We start from the raw sequence: 17717 nt of genomic DNA on the forward strand, positions 1-17717 counted from the left end.
TTCTGCTCACCTTCTAATATCACACTGCAGGCACCAACCCAGGCAGTAACGTCAGCTGTACATATCAACGCGCGTTCACTGGCATCAAAACAAGAACAATTTACTACGTTTCTTGACGAATTTCGGTTCAGGAATCATGTCGTCATGATAACGGAAACATGGTATCATGAAAAAAGCCTGATGTTAACATTAGCAGGTTATAAACACTATTGCCAAATCCGAACTGAGGCACGTGGCGTCGGCGTCGCCATGCTTATCAGAGATGATGTGTGCTGTGAGGTGATGCACCATTTCACGCAAAGTAATACTGACCTGGAGGCGTTGTGTGTTTCTAGCGGGAAATATATATTCGCAGTGGTATATAGCCCTGCTTCTGGAAACAAAAATCATTTTTTTACCTTCATCGAATAACTTTTGGAGCATGCTTCCTTTCATGAATATCGTCTGCTATTAGGAGGTGACTTTAATATTAACTTAGGTGGAAATGACTGTCATTCTCTTGATTTCAGTAACAAACTGTTGGCGTCTGGCTTTCATTCTGTCATCAACACACCAACGCAAGTAACCGAGACAGGCGAATCCGTCCTTGACCTTTTCATTGTCAATCAAGACACCGTCGTACACTCCGCTGGCACCATATGCTATGACTTAAGTGACCACTGTCCAATATTTATTGGGTATTCCAGCTTTAGGTCACAAAAAAAAAAACGAGCGAGGACGAACCCAAGTATAGGAGCATATCGAAAAGTAATCTGGAATCTTTCCGGGCACGCCTACTATACAACGACTGGTCTCCTATTTACAATGAGAATAATGCCTCTGAAGCTTACAACAAATTCCTGGTCTTGTTCTGTGACCATTACAATAAATGTTTTCCATATAGAAAAGCAAAACTAAAGAATAAAATAAGAAAGCCGTGGATAGCACCCGATCATTTGAGGATGGTTAAGGAGAAACAAAAACTGTTCCAAGACTTCTTGCGTACCAGGGAAACGACAGCACTAACAAACTTCAAGAAGTATCGAAATAAATTGACTGCAGAGTTAAGAAAAGCGAAGTTTGCTTACTATAATAACATCCTATCTGATGCGTCAAGAAATGGTCCTCAGAAAGTGTGGAAGGTCATTAACGAAATTATTCAAAGACAACATCGCAAGTGCAGCACTCCTGAAATGTCAAAAGATGGCAAATGTATTTCGGGTGTCGATTTAGCCGAAGATTTCAATGCCCATTTTGTAAACATGATGAGACCAACCTGCGACGAAACAGGGTCAACGACTAGGTACAAACTAAATCCAACCGTATTCCTCGAGCCAACGAACGAAACGGAAATTTGTAGCACGTTCCTTAACCTGAAAAATACCAGCTCAACTGATGTCGACGTTATTCAGATCAAGCCTGTCAAGTTCGTAATTAACGTTACCTCGCCTCACCTAGTATATATTTTCAACCTGGTCCTCACAACTGGATGCTTCCCAAATCGCATGAAAGAAGCAAAAGTATTGGTCATCTTTAAAGGCGGCAAAGAAAATGACCTTACGAACTACAGGCCGGTGTCTATACTGCCAGTATTTTCAAAGGGCTTAGAAAAAATCTTGTTGGTACGCATAGAAACATTCTTCACTAAACATAATATACTACGAGAGCATCAGCGTGGTTTCCGTCGAGGAAAATCGACTGAAACAGCACTGTTAACGGTGAAAGAACTTATCAAAAACATTGAATACAAAATGCTTACTTTGGGTATTTTTGTGGATTTTAGCAAGGCCTTTGATTTCCTGAACCACAAGCTTTTGTTGAAAAAGCTGAGTGCTTACGGTATCCGCGGTGCATCGCATGTGTTGTTTTAATCGTACTTGAGTGATCGAAAGCAGTGTGTGAGTATTGGGGACCACTCCTCATCTTTTAAGAGTATTTCTTCTGGTGTGCCACAAGGCAGTCTACTGGGGCCACTGCGTTTCAATGTATATGTACAACGATATTGTTCAACCGAATTCTGATGCCTGTTATGTTCTTTATGCCGATGATACCAGCATGTTTGTTTCTGGATGATATACAGGAAGTAGCTGCAAAACAGGAAACTGAGATGTCTAAGATAATCAACTGGTCCAACGCCAATGATCTTAAGATCAACGCAAATAAATCTAAAGCCATAATTTTTAAACCAAGAAACAAACAGGCTGCAATAGATCGTCCTTTCACGCACGGTACAGCTACTATTGAAGTTGTTAACCAACATAAGATTTTAGGAGTGACATTTTCGACTGACCTGACATGGTCGTACCACATTGATTGTTTGAGCAAATCACTGTCATCAGCTGTGGGAACGCTTGCTAGATGTCGTTATTATCTGCCTGAAAAAATAAAAGTTCACATTTACCACGCATTATTCACATCACATTTAAACTATTGTTCGCTTGTTTGGGGAACAACAACGATCGGCAACATTAACGCAATTTTTCTTTTACAGAAAAAAGCTCTTCGTAATATTGTAATGTATCGTATTACCATCCGACAGAAGCACGGTTTCTCAAGTATCATATAATAAAAGCACAATATTACCTACAATATCGCTTAATTAATACTTTCTGTTTTGCAAACAATGATCCTCAAACGTTTTTAAAGAGCTCCGCAAGTCTAAGCAAACAAAAAAGCGACGACCGCACCCGCAGCTGTGACAAGTGGTTTGTTCCGCACCGGCGTACCGAATTTCTCTGTCAATCCTTACAATACCAACTTCCACTTCTTCTCAATGACTATGATAAGAGGGCAATATATTTCAAGACTTTCAATAAAAAACATTGCGACATTATTTTGTAACCAAATGAACTACTTATGTTTCAATAACCATGCTCACTTCGTGATTAGAGCTGTACTGACATGTTAGAATTCTGTAGGGCTTTATAAGTTTCATTGTGAATTGAGGCATAACGCAAATTTCTTATACTTTCCGTGAATAACTACTGTTTTGTTAAGTACTGTACTTTGAATTTTTTGTTAGATTTTGTTTGAACGGATGTTAAATTGATGTGAGTCTACACTGTAATTTACTGTGGGACAACTGCTGCCATGTATGGGCCCTCAGGCACTCTTCAAGCTGTTCTAGAACAGCTATTTTCGCCTGAGGGCCTTCAACCTCGAGTTGAAAATAAATTGAATTGAATTGAAAATCCAGCGAATCATTCTTGCCGACAGAACTTAGGGCACTCGCTTGTATGGGTTAAACAAGCCGAGTAGCGGCTTGTGATCAGTAATCACCGTAAGGTGCCCCGCCGAATAGCACAGCCAATCCCTCTTTATCAATTTGGGCATAGTTCCACTCATTACAGCCAAGAGTTCGTGAAGCACAGCAATAGGCTGCTCTTTTCCATTATCTGCACGATGGGCTAGTACTGCCACCCCCCACAACAGGATACGTCACAACAGAAAACCAAAGGACGCTTGCTATCATCCGGAGCTAGTACAGAGTCTGAGCGTAGCAATTGTTTTAGGTTGTCAGAGGCACATTGGTACTCACCTGTTCACTCCCATTCATGGTCACGATCGAGGAGCTTGTACAGTGGCTCGACTGCTTCAGTCCTTCCCTTGAGGAAACTGCTGTAAAAATTGAGCAAGATCAAGAAGGCTTGCAGCTCTCGTGCACTTGGGCGCCGGCGCTTGCTGGATGGCATCAGTCTTGCTTTTCCTGGGGTGTACGCCTTTGTCATCCATCTTGTGACCCAAAAATTCAATGCTTGTTCGTTTCAATTCTTCCCACTTTTCATTTACTCTTAACTATCTTCTGAAGATTCTCTCGCGTGGTCTCCAATCGCTCGGAGTGTTCCTCGGCATTACTTGTCGCTATTAGGTTGTCATCAAGATAAGCTTTCACGCCGGAAATACCTGCTAAGGGTGTCCCGATGACGCTTTGAAACACCCACGGAGCCACTGAAATTCCTACCGGTAGACGCTTGACCTTGAACAGTTATTTTATCGTGTTAACTGTGAGCACCTCAGCCGACTAGTCGTCTAGCGTAAGCTGTTTATAAGCCTGGGCTGGATCTAGCTTAGTAAACCACTTGCGTGAATCCAAAGCAATCAAGATTTCCATTGTAGTGGGTAATGTGTACCTGCTGTTTTTTAGAGCAGTGTTTACTGTGCTGCGATAGTCGCCGCAAAAACGCAAAGTGCTGTCTGTTTTCTTACTACCAGTGGCGTTGCCCACTTTGATGATTCGACGGGTTCCCAAACGCCTTGTCACACCAAGCGATCAATTTCTTCGGCCACGGCATCCTTGTGTGCAAGTGGCACTGGCCGACGTTTGAGAAACACCGGCTGGGTGTCGTCTTTCAATTGGATATACACTGGGGGTCCGTTTAAGTCAGGAAGGTCCCTGCAAAACACCTCACAAAATCTTGAAGGCACGTCTTCCACTTTCATTTGGATTTCTCGCAAGCCAATGCCTAGTGGAGTAGACCAGTTTCGTCCAATTGGGCTCTTGCCTTGCTTCTTTACTACCAGCAAAGGCAGCTTTGCCTTCCGGCCGTTGAATTACACAAAGACTATTGCACGCCCCAAAACAGGTAACGCCTGTTCCGAAATCTTTCCGGAACCTTTCAGCGGAATTTTACGCCAGTTTCCCTCGATGGCTCGAAATGTGTCTTCACTTACAATTGAGCACGACACTCTGGAATCAACCTCCATCGGGAGTTCATGCCCTTCAATTACGACTTGAACAATGAAATTCTGGTACTGTTCATTCACTTCGCAGAGTGAAAATAATACACTCATTTCGTAAACGCCCTTGCTCTTATTTGCCCTTTGACGTATGGTCTTCCGAACCTCTCTATTTTAGTCTTTTGAACGACAAGCCTTCGCTATGTGACCAACATTTTTGCATTTGAAGCATGCCGCTTTCCTGAAACAGCATAAATGAGGAGCGTGCTTACCGTTGCACCGGTAGAAGTTCCAGCTCTCTCTCGTGAAGTCTTGCTTCGGGCGGAGTTACTTGTATCACACCCTTGGCTGCCCGCTGTCTCGCCTCGGCTTTGCTTCCGTATGTCTTGCTGTTGCTTGGCTGTTGCTTCTGCTGTCGCGGCCAAGTCGTACGCAATCATAAGTGTGAGATCGCTTTCTGCGAGTAGTCGCTGATGAACTCCTTCGTTTTGGAGACTACATACGAAACGATCCCGCATCATGATGTCTAGTGGGAGTTGCCTTTCGCTGAACCCGAAGTCTTCGGCTAGCTGCAGCAGCTCCGTGACGTAGTCCGCAGCTGATTTCTCGGCAGCCTGGATTCTTCTGTAGAACAAAAACTGGCGTACAGCTCTGAAGGCCTTGGATGCAGGTGCTTGTGAACCGCTGTCTTATGTTCGCTGTAAGTTGCTGTTGTCGGTCTTGCTAGCTTCACCAAAGTTACGATGAGCCCGTGCGCTTCTTCGCCGCAACAACTGAGCAGGACTGCCCTTTTCTGCTCTTGCTTCGTTATCTGGTTCGCATCGCAAAACATTTCCAGGCGTTCGCCGTATTCGTCCTATGACGCGGTCGTGCTCAAGACGGTACTCGCCGAACCTGCCGACAGCCATCGCCAGCCGTCGCCGTCGCCGCCTCGTCGCCAGCTGTTGTCTCTCATTGACATGCCAGGGTGGAAGTGAATAATCTTTATTGTTGCACAGACGCTTTTAAAGCATGAAAGACAAGTGATGCGCCCACTGTTACTTGCGTGGCTGATAAGTGATGGCGCAGGAAATGCAGTGTCATGACGATGCGATAAAGATACACCACACCTATCTTTTCCTCTTCCCCCTAACTTCGGCCTCCTCTCACCTGGGTCAGTCAACAATTGCAAGAGCACTGTGGAATCTACAGTGCAAAAATGCGAACGTCTAGCCTTGCTGGGGCACACGGTGCATTACGTTTACTCTCAATATCACTATCGACTAAATGAGCCGTCATTATCATTGCTAATGTCATCATTGTCATAATCACTTATTGCAGCTACAGCCATTGCTACTGGTTGGTTGGTTTGTGGGGTTTAACGTCCCAAAGCGACTCAGGCTATGAGGGACGCCGTAGTGGAGGACTCCGCAAATTTCGACCACCTGGGGTTCTTTAACGTGCACTGATATCGCACAGCACACGGACTCCACTCCGTTTCGCCTCCATCGAAACGCAGCCGCCGAGGCCGGGATTCGATCCCGCTTCCTTGGACACAGTAGTCGAGCGCCGTAACCACTGCGCCACCGCGGCGGGGCATTGCTGCTGACATCCTCAAAGTACACATGGAGAATTATGATGGGCATTTCAGGATCCCGCGCGTGGCGCAGTTACTTAAAGCGCGCAGCTCTGGATCAAAGAGATGGAGGTTCGATTCCCGGTAGAGAAGGTATTCATTTATTAATATAAACTATATTCCTAATGATACACAACAAGAAAGAAAGGGGAAGGTTGATGTCATTTGATTCAGAGCTATAATGGGACAAGACGCCAGACGCCGCGAGTGTGAGCCTATAACGACTTTCCCCTTAATAAAATTGAGTTGGGTGGGTTGTGGGGTTTAACGCCCCAAAGCGACTCAGGCTAAGAGAGACGCCGTAGCGGTGGTGGTCGTGGTGAACTCTTTTATTGCGCCCAAAAACAGGGGACCAGTCAAAGGACCGGTTGCGCTGACTTAGAGGAGGTCGGCGGGGATCCTTAGAAATGCCGCGGCCTCCACCGCGCGCTGGATAAGCCAGCGTTGGTCTGCCTGCTCGGAAGTACACAGGAGAGACTCCCACGTCTCTGGGGTGTTTGTGTTGTCTGTGTTGTAATGTGTACAAGTCCACACCATGTGTATGAGTGTGGCCGGAGTTGAGCAGTGTTTACACATGGGGGCTATCTGATCCGGAAAGAACCTGCTGTATAAGAGGGGGTGTGGGAAACTGCCAGTTTGTAATTTGCGCCATTGGACGGCCTCGCGTCTTGTTAGATCTCGGTGTGCGGGAGGATATGTGCACCTTTGGAGTCGGTAGTGCTGGAGCATGTCCGTGTAAGTGGTGAGTAGAGAAGCGCGTGAAATATTAGTGTCGGCGGAAGCAGGGTGGCTGATCATACTCTCGGCTCGGCAGCTGAGATCTCGAGCGAGAGTGTGTGCCTGGGCGTTTCCGCTGAGCGACTCGTGTGCTGGAGCCCAAAGAAGTAAGCAAGATGTGGAAGAGGGTGCTGTAGAACTTGAAATGTGTAACGCCTGGCAAGAGATACGGCCAGCATCGCAATTGCGAATAGCCTGTTGAGAGTCATTGATGACGACTTTGGTATTAGGGTCGGCTAGCGCTAGCGCAATGACAACCTCCTCAGCTGCGGTGACTGCTTCTGCATTGCGAATGCTGCAGGCTGTGTACCAGCTGCGGTGAGGGACGAGAGCTACCGCCACCATCGCTGGCCTCGATGGATGGTAAGAGGCGTCCGTATACGGGACGTCCGGACGTCCGCTGAAGCGTTTCTCGAATTGACGAGCCCGGTCGGCCCGTCTTTCGGCGTGGTGTTCCGGATGCATCTGTTTGGGAATGGGTGGAATGCGGAAACTTAGGCGATATTCCGGTGTAAGTTCAGCGTAACTTGGGGCCGATCTCGACAGGGAGATCCCAACTTGCTGCAGTACCGCTCGGCCAGCGTGCGTGAGTGAGAGCCGCTTATACTAGGCGGTGAGGGTTGCCTCGATCAATTCGCTCACGGTATTGGAGATTCCAAGAACCATGAGCTTTACCGCTCGGCCAGCGTGCGTGAGTGAGAGCCGCTCATACTAGGTGGTGAGGGTTGCCTCGATCAATTCGCTCACGGTATTGGAGATTCCGAGAACCATGAGCTTATGGGTAGCTGTGGACATGGGAAGACCTAGGGCCGTCTTGTATGCTTTTAGAAGTTATGCCTCCCAACCGATCCGCACAAAAACTCAAAGCAACGTCCGACACCGACTCACCCGCGGAGGGTTGGCAGGCGCGTGTGCCAAAGTTGAGGAAAGCTGCAACCTAAGTCAAACTCGCATCAAGGCTTTAGAAGCACACGCCGTAGCGGAGGACTCCGGAAATTTCGACCACCTGGGGTTCTTTAACGTGCACTGACATCGCACAGAACACGGGTGCCTTGCATTCCGCCTCCATTGAGTGCGCAAGTGCACAGATGCTTATCTGCTGCGACCCTGTGTGTATGTCACCTAAGTCAACATGTGTCCTCTATTGCTGTGTTTCCGCCTTGTTTCATAATAAGTGCATCTTATGTAGAATGTTTGAAGTCATAAATTGAAAATTTGACTCCGCCCTTTCTGTTGGATTGTGCGAAGCTCTTGTAATGGTGTTTATGGCTAACCACATGAAGATCAATGAGCACGACGCTGTGTGTCCCTCTTTTCTACTGTGGTTGTCTGTTTTTGAGTTGTTCTTCAGAAGCGCTTGGGGGCATTGATCAGGCTGTCGCTATTGTTCCCGAAATGCGTCCCCCAGAGTCAGCCACTTACAGCGGAAAACGAATTTCCTAAACTTTGTATTTCACTTAATTAGACGCTAGAAATCGTGTCCTTCGAGTTAGCTGTGGTGGACCCGCAATGATTGGAACAGACTGAAGTGTGGGCTGACTATTGCGCATTACAGCAGTGGAGGGAAAGCGAGAGCCCATAGCTGGCATCATCTTTGAAACTTGAAGGATGTGAAATAACTGAAGCAGGGAACTGAAAGTTACGCCTAAAAAAGTTATCAATGCTGTTTGCTTGCAACAACATTCTTAGGTTAAGTTGGTATTACACTGTCGTAAATGAGCCGCATTTTATGTCTTGCGCTAATGTCGTCGTTGATCAATTGGCTATCAAGAGTTTATAATTAGAGCATTCACTTTAATTTATTTGGTGTTAGAGTACATTTGTTCTTGCTCCTATGCTCTCTTTTCAAGGTGGCATGTACAAAATGTTTATGCAGCCGTACAGAAACGAGGATGGAATATGACGCCCACATCTGCGTAAACCATTACGTGGCACTATTGACCACCTTGTCGGAGTTTTCAGTGAATGACTGCAAAAATGCAAATGTATGTCCTTTTTACATGCCTAAATATACTTATCCTATTTAAATACTTTAGATTCATACCGCAGTCACATATTGGTTTGGTTTGTGGTGTTTAACGTCCCAAAGCGACTTAGGCTGTGAGAGACGCCGTAGTGGAGGCCTCCAGAAATTTCGATCGCCTGGGGTTTCTTAACATGCACTGCCATCGCACAGCACACGGGTGCCTTGCTTTAGTAAAAGGTGAAACGCCGACATAAGAATACAAATTTTAAAATATCGAGCACAAGTAGCACAGTTTATGATTTCCTGCCAACTACGACACTGCTTTTAGTTTTCGTGTGTCCTGATGTGAATGAGCTAGGTAATCTTCCCGGCGGGCCTTCAGTATCCCCTAGACTTGAAGTAGTGGTCGTTGAGGGTGAAGCACAGGTGGGCCGCGTGTACGCCGCCCGTGAGTGCAGCCTCCGTCTGCGAAGGTAGAAAGCGCCTTACAGGTTCCCACAATTTATGTGTTTGAAGATTATATCTCTGGCGCAAAAAATGCAAGCGCGGAAAAGCACAGTATAAGTCACATATTTTCAGGGAACATATGACCCGCGCCGTAAGAAAACGAAGGAAGGGGAGTAGATAGAGAGAAAGAGGAGCCATAGTAAAGGCCTATGAAGTAATTTCGACCACCTGGGGTTCTTTAACCTGCCCTGACATCGAACAATTGCGTTCCGTACATTTTGCTTTTCGAATTTACAAACGTTTCGCTATCGTGGTAGCTTTCTTTCTCTGACAGCGATTTGATGAATTCAATCAACTAGCGGGAAGCCAGACTTTTCTCTGTAATACAAAGGAATCCCAAGAAATCAGTGGAAATAATGTTCCAAACATTAGGCACATCGTCCATTCAACTTCCTGTATTGAAGCACTAAGAACAACACATGCATTGTCTTTTTAAATAAATCGAATCCAATGGCAGATATTGCAATACCGTGTGAACGTTGTTCAGATGATAACAGGCTTTCATGGGCATGAAATTTGCACTTTGCAAAAATGGTTTGTGAAAGGCACTGTGATCACAGTTCTTAATTATTGTTATGTAGTAAAAGGTGAATTTTCATTTTCGGTACATATGTTCTCATTTGCTCTAAAAAAATAGATTTAGTGATTGAAAGTTTATGATAACTTAAATGCATTCCCCGGATCAGCATTCAAAGTCTTAACCTGAGTAACAAATAACCTCGTCTCTAAGAACCGACGTGATGATGATGATGATGATGATGATGATAATAATAATAATAATATAAAAATATTAATCGTTTCCGATTCCTTGGATTCCTCGTTAATATGCCTTAAGTCTTTCTCTTAAAGACAATGGCACCAATCAATACTTAAAGCATTAAATGTCACCAAAATACCCTAATACGAAATCGATATAGTTGATTGTAGAGATTGCACGAACTAGAAGGAAAAAAACGGAGAGAGAGAGAGACGAAAATTCATTAAAATAAATAAACCATAGAGAAAAATGCAGAAGAAATTCCTGTTAGATCCTTACATACTTTACATTTACATCGTGCTAAATGATCAGAGTGCATATTATATTTTCTTCAAAGCAGAGGGACACCGCCCATCTCGCTTGTATTTAGGAAACCGCGTCAAGTGAATCTTCAGGGGTGCGGAACCTTAATACTCACACCCGCGAGCTTATTCGCGTTGTTTCCAAGCATGTAGATTCCGCTTCCGAGGATTAGGATCATGGCTGTGGCCTGGAACAGCAGGAACTAGAAGACGTGAAAAAAATGTTTTAATTATAAAACGCATTAGACAAGATTATTTATCCGAAATAAGTTTAATATTTCGAAATGCTTCTATGGCAAGCAATACAACAAAGCACATTGTGAAAAGAATCCTAATTTTCAGAAGAATGGCACTTTGTATCAAGTCAATGAAATATTTGACGAAATGTTTAGGTCTACGTTTGGAGAATGATGATTCATTTTTCGTATTAAGTCCTCACATCCTCCCGGAATCTAGGCGAAATCTTTTGTTGTGGACAATATTTGCTATCCATGCAGTGTCACACGTTTGAAGCTAAGCTGGTGAGAGAGTTACGAGAAGAGTGAGAGCTAAAACACACACTGAAAAGAAAGATGTAATACAAGCCTGAGGGCTTCAGGAGTTGAACACGACTTCGTTATAGACCTCTCCAGTTTGCATAATGCGTAGCCCAATTCTACATTCATTAATGTGAAAGCATTTCTTCCTTCGTGATTTGTGTTACCAGAAAACCTTCACACTGACACCGGTATAGGCTATGTATTGTTTTGTTCGCATGGCCCATGTCACGTTCACTAATCGGTGCTGCACTCAACATGTTTGAGATGTAGTCGAAGAGCAAGAAGCATCCCCTTATATCTTGTGGGCGATTCCTCTGCCCGAGGGATGCGCACGACAAATACACAGCGGGCCGTATAACAAACATCTTTAATTTCACAGGGGGTCGTCCAAGGCGGTGCGGGATCGTCGTCCGGGAGGGCAGGCAGCGAACAGCCCGCACGTCCAGGAGCAAAGAGCCAGGGCGAAGCGCAGGAATGAAGAGGGCGAGACGGCGGCGCGTGCCTTTCTTTATAGCCACCTCGCGCGGTACCGGTTATCCCAAAACGAGCGGGGAGAGGGAAACAGGCAGCGCGCAGTCCTTGTGTGCGTGTGTGGGCCTCTCGTGCTCTGTGTTGGTGTTACCTGCTCTGCTGCCTTCTTCCAAGAGCTGCTAACTCAGGCCTCTCCTTTCATATGAAAGGCTGATGTCACAATAAGCCTGCCAGGACCATCGAATTCACTTACCCTTATAGGCCACGCGGGCACGTTCATACGTGTTGGTTAAAGCGGGCTTTTTATGTAGGCTGGTAGCCCAGCTATCTCGTCATAACCTTAGAGGCAGAGCTTAAGAGTCCCCATAATTTTTGCTGACCCTGAGCGGGAAAGAGAATCCGGAACAGGATGTAGCCGCAAATTATTCATGCGGTGGGAAGAACATACTACTGCCCCCAAAATAAAATGGAGCACACGAACAAAGAAAATTTTTTTTTCGCGGTGCGCCCTTGAAGCGGACGCAGATGTGTATAGTTTCGATGCTTGTGGGACATCCGGACGTTTGCCTCATTAACAGCCCGGATGAAGAGAGAACATTTTGCACAGGTCCGTGCTCTGTTTTATTTTGAGGGCACTAGTATGTCTTTCGCAATAATTGCACCGCCACTCACGTAGAAGGTGGCGTGCAGCAGGAAGTAGGTGTTGTCCGAGAGCGCTGCCGAGAGCAGCATCTGGGCGCAGTGCAGGCTGCTCTGTAACGACTCGCACTGGGCGAGCCACAGCGGCCATGGCTCCGGCGATGACACCCGAAGCGACCACGGGCTGTACAGCAGAGACAGCAACGCCATGCTTCCCGCCTGGCAAAAACATCGCACATAAAGCATGTTAAGCAATGTCTCAAGGCTTAAGAAAACAGTATTAAAAATCTGACAGAGAGCTTTTACGATATATAAAGTTTAGCACAATAGCTACTTTATATTGCAATCCGAAAATTAAGTATAAAAGCTAAACAGTTTGGAGAAATATTTTATAAATCTTTTTCCAAAGAAGAGTAGTAAAAACAAAACATGATATGCAATGTGAATGCGGACCAATAATAAAACAATTTAGAATGTCAACACTGCTGCTTGAAATGTCAGCTATAACAACGAAAAAGTTACAACTATGTCCCAATTTGATTATGGCATCAGACTTTCAAAGCAGTTCTCAAATTCACCCAATGTGGCGCCCAATAAGTCTCTCTTTTTAGGTTGTTGAAACTCTGAAGAACGACATGCAAAAACAATAGCGTTCAAAAGATGCACTTAAAATAACGAGGCTCACCTGTGAGCACCCTTCGAAGTACCTGCTAATTTAGCGAAGACTGGCTGCACGAATCAAACTCGGATCAGGCTGCACCACCACTAAGACCCTTTGCTGTCACATCCAGAACTTTTGGTCAACATCCAGCGACTATTTCAACTTACGCGCTTTCCGTTTCACACCCGGGAGAGAGCAAGACGCCATGTTTGCTCATAAGGCTGTGTAAGCAAACCCAAAGTGTGCCTCTGATAAAGTGCCTCGCTGCATAAGTGCAAAAGAAACGACAAAACGGAAATAAAAACTAATTCTTCAGCTACTCGATGACACCACGTGTCCATTTTGGTCGCCTTCATCCTTTTTTCCAACCCACGAACTCAACCAAAGTGTGTGCCGGATGTCTGTAGCCGTATTGAAGAAAACGTTTATTTGATGGCCAACTTGTGCAGCGCTTATAAATCACTTTTTTATTGACGTTAGTAAACCCGCATCAGATCAATCTATCTTAAATGCCTCGATTCGTGACCTCATTACTCTTTACGTAATTCTATTACGTTGCTACACAGGTGACACCACAAGAAGTAGCTCTCTATATTTGTACAAAATAAAAAAAACTATGCTTCGGTGGGCCATTACTAAATCAAAACTATGCTTTTGAAGTAAGTATCGGTATCAGTATTCAACCTTCTAGCTTGTATTATAAATCTGCCATTCACTACTGCTTTCTTTCAGGAAGAAAGAGGAATGAAGTCGCAAAGTATCGACCTATCTCCGCATTATTTGTGTTCTCGAATCATTCGAAAGAGCCATCGTTAGCATATTGGAAAGTTTATATTGGTAGTGACTCGTCCCAGTATATTTTTATAAAAGATAAAGTGACCAAGCAAGTTTACTCTGTGTTAAATAGAAAATTATTGACAATACCGGCTCCCAAGGATACACATTTGGTCTATATTTGGACTTCCAAACCTTTTGATTCGTGCTGCATGAAATCGTCTCGAGAAAACATGAGGGGTATGAAATACAAGGAACTCTCCTTAATCTGGTGAATGCTCATTTAGCAACAAACTGCAGTTTGTTAAAGGCAATAATTGTGTGTCCAATAGTTTGAGCGTTACCCAAGGTTTGCCACAACTGCAAATGATAATTCAGTAGAATTGCATACTTGAATGCTGGCGAAAAAAATTAGCTCAAACTTTATCAAAACATCTTTATTATTTTTAAACATGTTATTGTCCCAATCCATTAAGCCCTTTCTATAAGGTATGCTAAAAACATATACGCAAGGTAACGCCTCAGAGATTTGTTGGTATCTGCTTCAGTGACAACCCTTTCCGGTAAACACATATTTGAAGACTTGTCGTGGATCAAAGCAAAACCGTTGGCTCTCTCTGCAGGATCAGTGACCTCTTTACCGGTTTGTGTTTTTAAATATTTACGTAATGCACTCTATATTTGTAAGTTATCATATTGTGCACTGCGTGGGGCATCCCAACTTCAAGTTGTTATAACAAGCTATTGATTCGGCAAAAAGGCACTCCGAGCTATTAGGGTTGTCAAGACAGACCGGCAGACTTACCAATGTCACTGTATGCCAAAGCCATAATCTGCTTAAAGTAAACCGAGTCTACATATGCTGCTTGTCACACCTTATAATAGCAATAGGCTGCTTCCATTCACTCTTAATCGGCATCATAGCAAATACGTCCTCTGCTAAAATGGCGAGAATTGGGCCTAGTTGGTTATTCATATTGGTTTCACCGCGCTAACACATTGAACGACAGAAAAGACAAACACCACGGAGCGCGAACTAACAACTGGTTTTAATGGATGAAACGGAAGTCATTTTATACACAAAACGTGGTCGTCAACAAACAAACATAAGCAACGAGGAAACATGAGGAAACAATCATCGCAGATAACAAAGTCATACAGCTAGACACACTCATCGCGATAATCTAAGCAAATCAACTTCTTTCGCAGACAACGACAGTGATACGTTGCTGATACACATATCGGCCCCGACGGATTTTATTTCAAACGCTTCTGTGATCTCTCTTTCGGTTTTATTAACAGAATGCGAAATAACAGCGGTTTTTTCAAATTGAGGCTTACATTTGCAGTGCTGGCAATGCGTAGCCAGCTTCCCTGGATGCGCGATTGATTTGCAATTGTTAGCATGCTCATTTAGCCTTTTGTTTATGCACCGACCCGTTTGGCCGACATACTTCAATCCGCATGAGAGGGGGATGGAATAAACCACGCCTGTATCGCATTCGACGTGTTTCCTCTCATGGTTGGTGGTGCAACGTAGTTTGGGTGTTTCATCGAGTCTGTTTATTTTTGCGCACAACCCCGACAGCTTTTTGGGTGCCGTGAACACCACAGGAACTTCGTGCCTGCCTGCAATCTTTTTTAGACCGTGCGATACTCCGTGTACATACGGGATGACAATCGGACGCGTGATCTTCTTGGAACCTTCAGGGTCATTTTTTTTTCCTTATTTTTTGCGGTCAATGTTTTTAGGATTTTTTCTGAAATCGAGGCCAGGAGAATATCAGGGTACCCGCTATCTTTTAACCTTGCAACCTGTTGGATAACTCTTTGCTCTACCTTATGCACGCATGACTTCCTGATGCTCTGAATTATACATGTATTAGCGATGGACCGTTTGATTAATTTTGAGTGTCCGGAATCATACCTTAAAATTGCCTTCTCTCCTTTTGTCTTGTAAAGCCAACACGTGTGCTCCAGGCCCTTGTGAATTTCGAGGTCCAGAAACCTAATCACCGATTGTTCCGGCAGTTCAAACGAGAATTTTAGTCCCTTGAACGCCGTTTCAAACAAATTAATAACCAAGTTGGGGTTTACAGTACTGCTTGCATCACCAGGAGAACACACCAAAAAATCATCAACATAACGAAAACATGCAAGCACGCCGAGGGATTCGAGCTGGTGCTTCAATGCCCTATTTCCTTTTGCCATGTACAGGTCAGACAAAATCGGCGCCAAGCAGGAGCCGATGCAGATCCCAGTGCGCTGCTCGAAAAGGTTCCCTTCGAATTCGACAAACACAGATCCCAAGTACAACTGAAGCAAGTCTAAAAAAGCACGAACGCTAGTACCGCATTGATTCTGGAATTTTGTGGGTCCAAAGTACTCCACAGCCTCCTCGACGGCAGTCACGGCATCAGGTTTTGGGATGTTGTAGTGCATGTCCTGAACATCGATGGAGAGGCAACTAACGTTGCGGCCTTCTTTTAGGAAGTCCACGACTTTTTCAGATCCCTTTATTCTGTACGGGTCATCTACTTCCAAAGTACAGAGATGCTGTTGCAGGTATCGTGTCACGCTCCTTTGCCAGGTTTCTTTGTCTTCCACAATCATCCGCAAGGGGTTACCATCTTTATGGGTCTTTACCCATAAAGATGGTAACCCCTTGCGGATGATTGAATTTGACTCAATTTGAAAAAACCGCTGTTATTTCGCATTCTGATAATAAAACCGAAAGAGAGATCACAGAGGCGTTTGAAATAAAATCCGTCGTGGCCGATATGTGTATCAGACACGTATCACTGTGGTTGTCTGCGAAAGAAGTTGATTTGCTTAAATTATCGCGATGAGTGTGTCTAGCTGTATGCCTTTGTTACCTGCGATGATTGTTTCCTCATGTTTCCTCGTTGCTTATGTTTGTTTGATGACGACCACGTTTTGTGTATAAAATGACTTCCGTTTCATCCATTAAAACCAGTTGTTAGTTCGCGCTCCCTGGTGTTTGTCTTTTCTGCCGTTCAATGTGTTAGCGCGGTGAAACCAATACGTCCTCTGGCAACACAGAAACATGGTCCTTAAAACAAAGACAAATTACTAAAAACAAGCGTTTAATTACCAGAGTCCAGGCTGCTCTCAATAACCTATCCAGAAACTTCATGTTTCATCTTTGTAAAAGAACCTAGGGTAGATGAGAGAAAGAAGATGGCTATAGGGCATGAAAGACCTCTGAACTAGGGTTGAGATGGTGCCTCAGCTCGCAAGTTGGAGAAGTCTCCTAGTTGGAACGTTGGTTCAGCTTGAGAAGTGAGTCACGCCGTCAACCCTTGTTGAGCACTCATTCATCTCAAAGGGAAAATTTGAAAGAGATTAAAAAAGCAATTACAAACTGGTCTAAATATTTAGCTGTTTTGATTTCTCTTTAGCTAATGAAAATTTTTATCATCCCATGTCGAATGTACGACTTGCTTTAGTGTTTTGTGCCATTTTTGTTGTTTCCTTTGAGTGCATACCCTATTGCAAAAACCAGTGCCACTGGGAGCCAGCGCCCCAGCGCCATACCTGATTATGGTCCCAGTATGACGCTGGACACTGGGCGCACTGGGACGCGGCATACTGGGACGCGGCATACTGGGACGCTCCGCGCTGGCGGCAGTGTTCGCCCGGAAAAAAAAGGCGTGGGATAAAAATTAAAACGTAAAAAGTAACGAAACAAGTTAGGTACATAAAAAAAACCTAAAAAGAAGTAAAAAAAAAAAGAAAAAAAAATTAGTGCACCAAGCGTGCCTCGAACTAAGTCCCTCGGCACATACCAATTACTAGCTCAGCACGCTAACCACTCGGCCACGCCGAGAACTGGAGGTCCTTTAAACATTTTTGCATTTTATGTCATGACCCGCATTTATAAGGTTGGGACTTCGTGTTTTGCAGTCTACAGGCCATTGCTACCGTTCTAACAATTGCAACTTCTTGACCATTTTAGCTTGCTGTCTGCTCTCACGACTTGCAACTAATGTTCTGGGTGCCTATGCGCGCTATTTTGTGCACTGGAATCAT

General features: G+C 44.6%; 1 protein-coding gene and 1 long non-coding RNA gene across 2 annotated transcripts in view; one reads left to right on the forward strand and one right to left on the reverse strand.

Annotated features, from left to right (window-relative positions):
* Positions 1-17717, forward strand: part of LOC146209514 (uncharacterized) — a 425568-nt gene that overhangs the window by 236428 nt on the left and 171423 nt on the right. The window lies entirely within an intron of this gene.
* LOC146209515 (uncharacterized) lies at positions 2287-5616 on the reverse strand. Its single transcript, XR_014703448.1, has 3 exons — positions 4929-5616; positions 3518-3597; positions 2287-2354 (listed from the first exon to the last, which is right to left on the reverse strand). It is a non-coding gene; the product is annotated as an uncharacterized LOC146209515 (long non-coding RNA).

The sequence above is a fragment of the Amblyomma maculatum genome, chromosome 1, assembly GCF_055883805.1.
Source record: "Amblyomma maculatum isolate TAMU_Amacu chromosome 1, ASM5588380v1, whole genome shotgun sequence".
In the NCBI taxonomy this organism is placed as follows: Eukaryota; Metazoa; Arthropoda; class Arachnida; order Ixodida; family Ixodidae; genus Amblyomma; species Amblyomma maculatum.